General features: G+C 46.8%; 1 pseudogene; it reads right to left on the bottom strand.

The window, feature by feature from the left end:
- Positions 1 to 6655: 6655 nt before the first annotated feature.
- Positions 6656 to 8552, bottom strand: LOC115320868 (annotated as a pseudogene).
- Between the last annotated feature and the right edge of the window lie 505 nt (positions 8553 to 9057).

Genomic DNA, 9057 nt, shown 5'->3' on the forward strand with positions numbered 1-9057 from the left:
TAAACAAATTTTGCAGTCAATTACTTCATGTTTTTGGCGTTTCCGCTGTCATTCATTTGATGGTGACGCTCTAGTTGCTCTAGCCGCAATAGGCCAAAGCCAAAGACAGAAGCTGACCAGAGCGAAAGGAAATGGCGCCTGTACGGTCGCAAGTGTCGGTCCTTGCACCGGAGGACTGTAAACGGGTGTGACGGTTAATGAGCGCCCTCATTTATTTACGCGCCACGCACCGTGCCGAGCAGCAAAGGCTCGAAGCCGAAGCTAAGGAGGCCCACTATCGCGTTTCGCTTGGCACGCCGCAAGTCACCGAGCTTGTCCTCCTAAGCTCTTATAAGAGCTGTTGTTTCGTGGTCGGACCACTGGGTCTTCTCTTTCGCGGCTGCTTGCGGCGCTTGCGGCTCCATCGGAAGAAACTTCGAAGTTCTAACAAAACGTAACAAAACCGAGAAGAAACGCGGAAAAGATGGCGACGCAGGCGAAGTGGCTGTGTCTACTGGTTTAAAGAGTAGCCGCTTGCAATTATGTGAAAGGCCGCGCTTCAAATTTAGTATAAAAGAATGCATGCATAAAAACAAACTCCGATAAATAACTTTTAGTTCGGGTATACTTTGATTAACGTAATCACATTGGTGTTTCTTTACTTGGGTCCTGGGGTAAAGTCTACACATTTGGCCCGTGACCTAATGCGAATGAGTTCTGCCGAACCCCTTCGGTGGCAAATGACATTTGCAGCGAGTGCCATTCGTGCGGGCCGTGTAGCACCAGTCAAATGACAATTGGGGCGATTGTCATTCGTTGTAATTGGCATTCGAGTTGCCCGTGTGGCACGGGTATTAATTGAGGCTCTCTATTAGATGCTGGCTGGTAGCAGACGGCGGCATGCCACCTGCTTTTGCCTCTATGATTTATTAGATACTTTCAGCAGATATGATGTGTTACCGCTCGATAATAAATAGGACTGAGGTACACAAACCACTTCCGTCCCACGGTGAGCTTCCATAGATGAAAACAATTTTGTTATTTCATGTAATTGGGGAACCCCGAGTTATTTGCTTATATTTTCCTACGTAAAAACGACCATTAAAATATGTGCTTGAGCAAAAAGCGGCCACTTTCCGAGAAGAGTGTCTAACACTCAGTTTCCCTTTATAGTAGCTTTTCATTGGCTGGTACGATTATTGATAGCTTGCATGGGAGGGAGAGAGGTGTCAATCGTTGTTCCGGTGGAAGCAATTACTTGAGGAACACTCGTATGAATCTTCCTCCCATTAGTTTGAATTTAGGGGAAATGCATGTTGTGACATGTGTGGTTTATTCGCTGTTAAAATAGTTTTGTTGCTTTACAGTTGTCAAAGATGGGACTGATTTCGTAATTGCATCAAGATGTAAAGGCAATGAGGTGCTTCCCAAAGTTCTGTGTTTTTACTTTCTATCCCCTTTTATTACAACAATCTTTTTGCTGCGAATAGCTGTCCGTGTTATAATTGCAGTTAAAATACTTTTTATGGCATTTTGAGGAACTGCGGGGTTTTCTATAGTACTTGCATCGCTTTTTACAAGGTGATAAACCGAAATCGCCTGCTACAATGTGGGGGGCACGCTACCACAGCCGCGATGAAGCACTCACGCATCTTTTTGCTGCAGATTATACTTCTGGCCATCGCCAGCAATGACGGGGCCCATGTGCTGGACGGTCCACGGGACGCCACTGAACCGATCGTTCTCGAGTCAATCACGGAAAAACAGTGGCTCCTGGGACCCATCTTGGTGGATTTTATGTTGGGAGCATTAGGAGCCTGCCAACACTGGTCTTCAGCTACGATGCCTCTACAAAAGCCGCTATCGCACGCCAGTGATTCGAGGCACGCTACCACAGCCATGATAGAGCGCTCAGACATCTTTTTTTGCTGCAGGTTCGTTATTTAAATACTTCAGCTTGCCGTCGTTCAAGAAACTATTGTCTGCTATTGGTATCGTGCCCCAGTGATTGGTTGTGCCGTTTTCGTTGCGTGTGCTCTTGGTTTCGGGACGTCATGTCCAGAAGTTTGCAGCGTGAAATAAATTAAATGAAATCTGTGCTACTCAAGCCATGTTTTTGCTGCAAAAGCTCTACAAACAGTTCTTTTGTAAGCTTCACCACTGATGATTACATTTTGTCTGTTAATGCATGGAAACATTAGCCACTTGTGCTTTCTTGCCTTTGAAACATTCTCAGATAATGATATGGTTTGAAGTTGAAGTGCCTCATTGTTTACTTTTAGAATACAACACTCATCTCCAATGTCGAACTCGAAGAGCTTCCCGCAACGCCCATCTGCATCGCACTGGGTAAACCTTTGTGCATCTTTTGGCATGGAGGGTACACCACTTTATTTCAATTGTAGGCTACTCTATAAGGTGAGATTTGTACTTGGAGTTTGGTTCGGTACAAGGAAAATAGTTCTTCTTCATGTGTTCACAAACCTGGTTCCCTCCATTTTCAATTGTCTGTAGGTGGCTCAGATAAGAAAAATTAATAATAATTTTATTTTCAAAAAGAAAAAAAAAACAAAAAAAAACGGAAGTGACACATTATTTTTAAGTCCACAGTTCGCCATTTTCATCTCTGGTTTATTTCTATGGTACATACTACAAAACAAGTAATCACCCTGTGCCACCTACCTTATGTGAACGCTGAGGATGCTTGCTTTTGTTTATTGGTTGAAAGTAATCAAGATCCTTTTTTAACGAAGAGATGAACCGGATGAGGAAGCAGTTGGGGTTGTCACGCGCCAAATTCTCACCAGCTTCCACATATCCTTCTGATTCTATCCTGATAGCCTGCAGTTATCTGATCTTATTGAACCCTGTCATGCAACCACATTTGGTAACTGTACTGCCAAATGTTCACACGACACCGAGGACTATCTTTGGTATCGGGATTTGCTTGACCTGCATAGGCTATGCAAAAGCGGATCATATATTGTTCCCACCAAACAATGCACCTGGAGGTGTCTCCTCTTCCAAAGCTTTTTTTTTGCTCCCCTTCTCTAGTCAGTACACAAACTGATAATCATGTGGGGAAGGTGGTGCCATATAATTTAAGTTGTTGCCTATGCTTTGTGTTTTAGTTTGAATTCCTGGTAGCAAACCTCCACTTATTATTATCCTTTTGTTTGTCGAGTCACTTTTATTCATACCGGTTTTTTATGTTTCCTTTGCGACGTATCAACAAGCCAAACTTCAATTTCGGTCACAATAGATTTTTGTCTTTATTATATTGACGAGTAGTATTACTTGTGGGTCTCTTTTGGTTGTTGGAGCACCACAAAAATCCACACTATGTTTCATGGGAGCTCAGCTGTAGAAATTAGTTTAGCATTCAACTGGTTCTAGAATTTTCAGAAATGGAAAAAAAAAAGAAATCTAAGAATGTCACTGAAGCCCCATTATATGTTACTATAAAACTGCGACATTCGCATTAGTTCCACTCAAAAATTTTATTTAGTTTCGAGACCCTCGGACCCACCTATCCAGCGAGCCAGCCATGTTTGCAAGAGTCGGTGACGACATCTGCCTCGTCAGTACCAAATGGCGAGGCGGTGCCACTCGTACATCTCTTGTATGCACTTCCAGGCGGGGATCAAAATGCTCCCAGGCGTCCTTCGCCCCAACGTGTTTTTTTACCCCACTTTTCCCTCCCAAGGTTCGGGCAGTTGGAATATCTGGCACAGCTGGGTCCTTCAGATTCGACGCCACTTTTGGGGGGAGACGGCAGAGCCGCCGCTCGTGGCTGCAGGTCGGGAAATAGTCTAATTTTCGCCTCGCGATTACGCGGCAGAATCGCAACATTTCGAAGGAAAGAGATGTGTTTTCTGTCCTTCGTGACAAGATGAACAATGTCAAAAATAGAAGATGCGAATCATTTCAACGTTAAGATCGTTTCACAGGTCCTTTAAGTATCTCTGGGAGGCACAGTTGGCAGTAACTTCCGACCTTAACTCGTGACAACAGGCTTAAAGAAACTCATTGGACGCGGCAATTCCGTCTTCAAAGGAATTTTTCGAACTTCCCTTCTTAAAACGGTTTCTTATCATAAGAGGGAGCGCACCTCAGAGCCCCATAGAGAGTACACGAGGTTTTCCCCATTTAAAAAAAAAAAATAAAAATAAAAATTGTCACATAATAACGGCTGCGCGGATCTTCTTGCGAATTCCGACTCTAAAGACATTGAGAAATTATCGAGACATTAAATGTAACAAATGGTTTATTATAAATTTAATGATATTCTTTAAAAAAAATCATGAACATGGTCAAAATTGGCTAATTCGGCACTCTTGCGTTCGGAGCGAATTTACAAAATTATTTAAATGCAAGCAGATAAAGTATTTCATTTAATGTCTTCCTTATTTATGGAGGAATTGAATAATATCGAAATTTTTTATGTGAGTTGATCTGTTCCGTAACTACAGCGAATTAAAAGAAGCAAGATGTCGGTGGTTGTTTTCATTGTTTTTAAGGTATCTCTCTCACCCGTGAGGTGGCGCTCGCTGTCCACGAAATCGTCCGTTCGGTGATCGGCCCTGTGCAAGTTGTTCTTCCGCGACCGTATCCTGTTTCATTCTGCCCGCCGGGGCATCAGTGTGCGAGTCTCTTTCCTGGTTCTTTGGTGGATAGGTCTCCGTGGGGTGTTAGATCAACGCAGTTACGCTTCGCGTTTGGTGCGTCCGAATTTGTGTCGCTCGGAAGTGTTGCGTTCGCCTCGGGTGTCATGGGTCGAAAGTAGAGCAGTGCACGGGCCGGAATTTCTAGGCCCGGCCCGACCCGGCTAGGTAGAGACACGCCCCGGGCCCGGCCCAAGCCCGACAGAATTTTTAGACATAAACACGATCACGTCAAAAATATTTTTAAATATGAGCCTGAGCCCGGCCCAAGCCCGACAGATTATAAACATGAGACCGGAAATGTTTGCAGGATTCAATATAAAAACTGCCTAAGCATAAAGCATGCGCTCTCTTACCGTGCTGCTAGAGTACATACGTTTTCTTTTATTCACTTAAAAGCTATCCAAGTGCTCGACATCTTCTTGTTATACATTTTGAACGGTGCCGTGGTGACTTTACACTTCACTTGTTTTCTTTCATTGAGCCTAAAAGATTAATGAGCACACTTTTTGTTATCAACAATTTAGAATTTGCGGCACACGACTGTGCGGGCCGGCCCCAAAAATGTTTTGTTCTAACTCGAGCCTGGCCCGGGCCCGAGAAAATACGTGCTACTCGGCCCGAGCCACGGTGTAAGATAATAAATACTCTTAAGGTGAGGACAGCGATAAAGTTCGCTTTTCACTCTCTCTGCTTCTCTCTCTCACTATGGTTTCAAGTGGCGCCGGCAGATGACTCGCCGACCCGTGGGCACGGCAAAGACGGCTCGTGCCGCCTCATGCTCCTCACGCGCAGAGCTCCAGCAAGGTTGTCGCTCGTGCAGAAAGACCACGGTGTACCGGGGTGTGATGGCAACGAGATAATTTTTTTCGCTCTCACACAGTTTCGCCGTTTGTCCGCCGGCGACACTGTCAGCCGCGGACACGGTGGCCGCGGAATAATGCAGCCTTTCGGGTGCCCATCGAACGAACACTATCTGATTCCTAGTGCCGCGCGTTCAGACCCGCCGTGTCCTCACCTAAAGAGTGTATCTTACACCGTGGCCCAAGCTCGACCCGCGGGCCGGGCCGGGCTCGGGCCTTTGCGCTGGTCCGGGCCCGTGCAGTGCTCTAGTCGAAAGAAAGCTCCCTATCGCAAGCGGAAGCTTCTGAAGTCCCACATTGAGAATACTCGGAAGCGACCGTCTGTGGAAGTATCGCACGTTGAGCTTTCTGTCTGGTGAGATGGAGCCATCGTGTTCCATTAACTATAGTTGAAGTTATCGTTCACTGAATCCCTAAAAATATGAATGTAGTTTGTATAGACATCAAGATCTAATCACAAATTTAGTTTGACTTCATTTAATTCGCGTGTACATACAACTGAAGCAATAAATTAGCTATTTGTGCATACATGATTAAAAAACTGTTTGTTATTCGATATAGGCCGTTTGGAGAAGAATCTGTTCAGATTTTTCTTCATGAGCGCAAATACACCTAACGCAATAAAATAGTGATGATTTCATCGTCCCTGTGATGAGCAGGTTAATTCTTGCTCGAAAAAAAAAAAAGCCATTTCACAAGTCAAGTTTTGTGACATGCTTTTCCAATGTCTGGCCACTATTTCGGAAACCTTTCAGTCCAAACGAGTATACTTCTGTTTGTTATTGCTTGCTTAGGAGGGGGTCACAGAGCCTATCTTTTTATCTTCCTCCATGACAGACGTAGAGTCATACAGCAACACGCATCTGTGGAACACACAGAGCTATCGCTCTCCTGTTGACGACACAAAGTAGCTCCGTCGTCGAGGGCACCGCTTTTTGCCCTCGCCCACGCAGCTCCGTGGGCGAGGGCAGGGGCGTGGGCGTACAGCCACGGCCCGCAGCGCGACCGTTCAGGACTAGGGAGAGAGAGAGAGAGAGAACATGTATTTATTTAATGAAAGGTTCACTCGTCTATGGGTTGGTGTCCCCGAGGCGAGAGGGAAAAGGAATGTAGGCATTTATAGGAAAGGGTAAGTGACAGTGAATAAATCTAGATGAAGTGATGGACCCCAGAGTCCCTGATGTAGCTGATAAGGGAGTCCAGGATTTTTTTTCTGTGCTGCGGCTGTCCCTTGGGGTGGGTCCAGTCTTCAAGGTTCGTGGGCCTTTTCTCGCTGGGTAGCGAGTCCCATGACTCTACTCTAAAGTCTTCCAGGCCTTTGCATTCCCAGAGCACGTGTTTGGTCGTTGCCATGGATCCCTCTGTGCATGTCTTGCACGTTGGGTCCTCGTGGTCCTTCAGTCCGAAGGATGCTTTTTTCGCCGGAGTTAGTGCCGTCCCTGTCCTGATTCGCCGTAGCCGAACCGTCTCCCATCTCGTGTACCCTGGTGGTATCGGGTCTTCCTCTGTTAGCCGAAGACCCTTCAGGTACAGTTTCCTCCCTTCTTTGGCTTGCTCGGCCATTTCATCTGGGTCTATTGACATTTCATTCGTCGTTTCAACTCGAGAGGTAAGGCCCGGCGCGGAGCTGGTGCTGCTAGCTGCCTCCGCTGCGGCCTGGTGAGCCCTCTCGTTCCCCGGGATATCGTTGTGGCCGGGTAGCCACTCGATCGTTATGTTGGAATCCAGCTTCCTGAGCTCCTCCGCAATATTCTTGATCTTCTTGACCGTTCTGCTTCTCGTTCTGCAGCTGCGGCAAGCTTTCAGTGCCGTCTGAGAGTCTGTGAAGATCCAGGCCCTGTTACCTGGGTCGATTCTTTCACGGATATCTTTGGCTGCGGCTAAAATTGCACGCAGTTCAGCCTCTTTAACCGAGGTCTGCGTTAGAAGCTTCTCTGACCAGGTCCTGTCCCTCGCAATGTCGACAAAGGCTGCTGCGGCAGCCCCGTCATCCTTCGCGGCATCCGTGTACCTTATTTCCTTACATTCAGTGTTCTCCGCGAGCCACTGGACGTGTTTCTTGGCTGCGAATTTTCTCTGTTTAGTTCCTTGTCCCCTGAATGATGGCTTGTGATCAGTTACGCCTATGTCTTGCCATGGTGGGGAAGCCTCCTCGATTGGGGGCCTACCTTCCGTGAAGTATCCTAGGATTTCCAATAGTCCTCGCCCATGTTTAGTCCTTTCGAGGCGTTGAAAGTGTGCGATTTGTTGTGACTGTTTTCTCCTCTATCTTGTTCATTCCTGCATATTTCCTTAGTTCGTCGAGGGGTGTGTATCTCGGTAGTCCAGTTACCACTCTCATGGTTTGATTGTTCAGTCTTTCAATTTGCTTCCACTGAGCCTTGGTGAGGTTCATCCAGTTGCAGCAGTAGAGCGCTCTGGATGTGAAGAGGGCTTCTGCCATGGTCCGGATTGCTTTTTCGTCGGCCCCCCACGATTTACTCGTTGTCCTAGGAATCAATTTCAGGGCCTGGTCCCATGCCTTCCTCAGTTCGGGTAGCCATTTGGTACTCGCAGCTGTTTCTTCAAATATAACTCCAAGGATTTTTATGCTCGGACGCCGTTCTAGTTCTTTTCCCATGAGTTGAAGTTGCACTTGCTGTGCAATCCCTTTTCTGTGGTCCTTTGGTCTCGCAACGACCATGTATTGGGTTTTTTCTGGGGACGGCTCCATCCCGACTTCCTCCAAGTACTTTGCAACTTCGTCGATGCCCCGTTGCATAGTGAACTCCTGGTCTCCCAGCGAGCCTCCTTTGGTCCACAATGTGACATCATCCGCGTATATTGTGAACCCGAGGTTTTCAATGCGTCGGAGTCTCGTTGGTAAATCTGCCATTACCATGTTAAATAATGTGGGCGATATCACTGCCCCCTGTGGTACGCCTATGTTTTTGAGTGTCTCCGGGCCCATTGTGTTCCCGATTTTCACCTTAAACCTTCTATTGGCCAGAAAGTCTTTGATGAATTTTAGTGCTCTGCCCCCTAGTCCACATCTCTTAGCTCCTTCTTTCACCGTCCAATGCGGAACGGCATCAAAGGCTTGTTTTATGTCAAGAGCAACTACAAGTCTTGGATCTATGCTCTTCTTGTCTGCCATCACGTCTTCGTATAGCAGCTTGAGACTGTCTGGTGTTCCCATGGCTTCTCTGAATCCTATTTGCCTCTGGTCCAGCTTGTCTTAGGTCTCGAGGTACCGTTGTACCCTCTGCAGGACCATTTTCTCCAAGACTTTGCAGATGCTGGACGTTAGTGAAACTGGTCTGAAATTTTCGGTTCTATCCTGCGTCTTTCCGGGTTTAGGTATTGGTGTCACCCAAGAGATCTTCCAGGAGTCAGGGATCTTTCCTTTCTTCCATGTTTCGTTATATTTCTTCAATAGCTCTTCTTTGGCCTTGCCTGGGAGGATACTAAGAGCCGTATAGACCGACACGCGGAGCGGCCCTGTTTACCAACACTGCCGGAAGGCCGCGCATGCGGCCTTCCGGCAGTGGGCAAAAGCAGCCCCGCTCTCC

Source organism: Ixodes scapularis, unplaced genomic scaffold (genome assembly GCF_016920785.2).
Source record: "Ixodes scapularis isolate PalLabHiFi unplaced genomic scaffold, ASM1692078v2 PGA_scaffold2__306_contigs__length_199485367, whole genome shotgun sequence".
NCBI lineage: Eukaryota > Metazoa > Arthropoda > Arachnida > Ixodida > Ixodidae > Ixodes > Ixodes scapularis.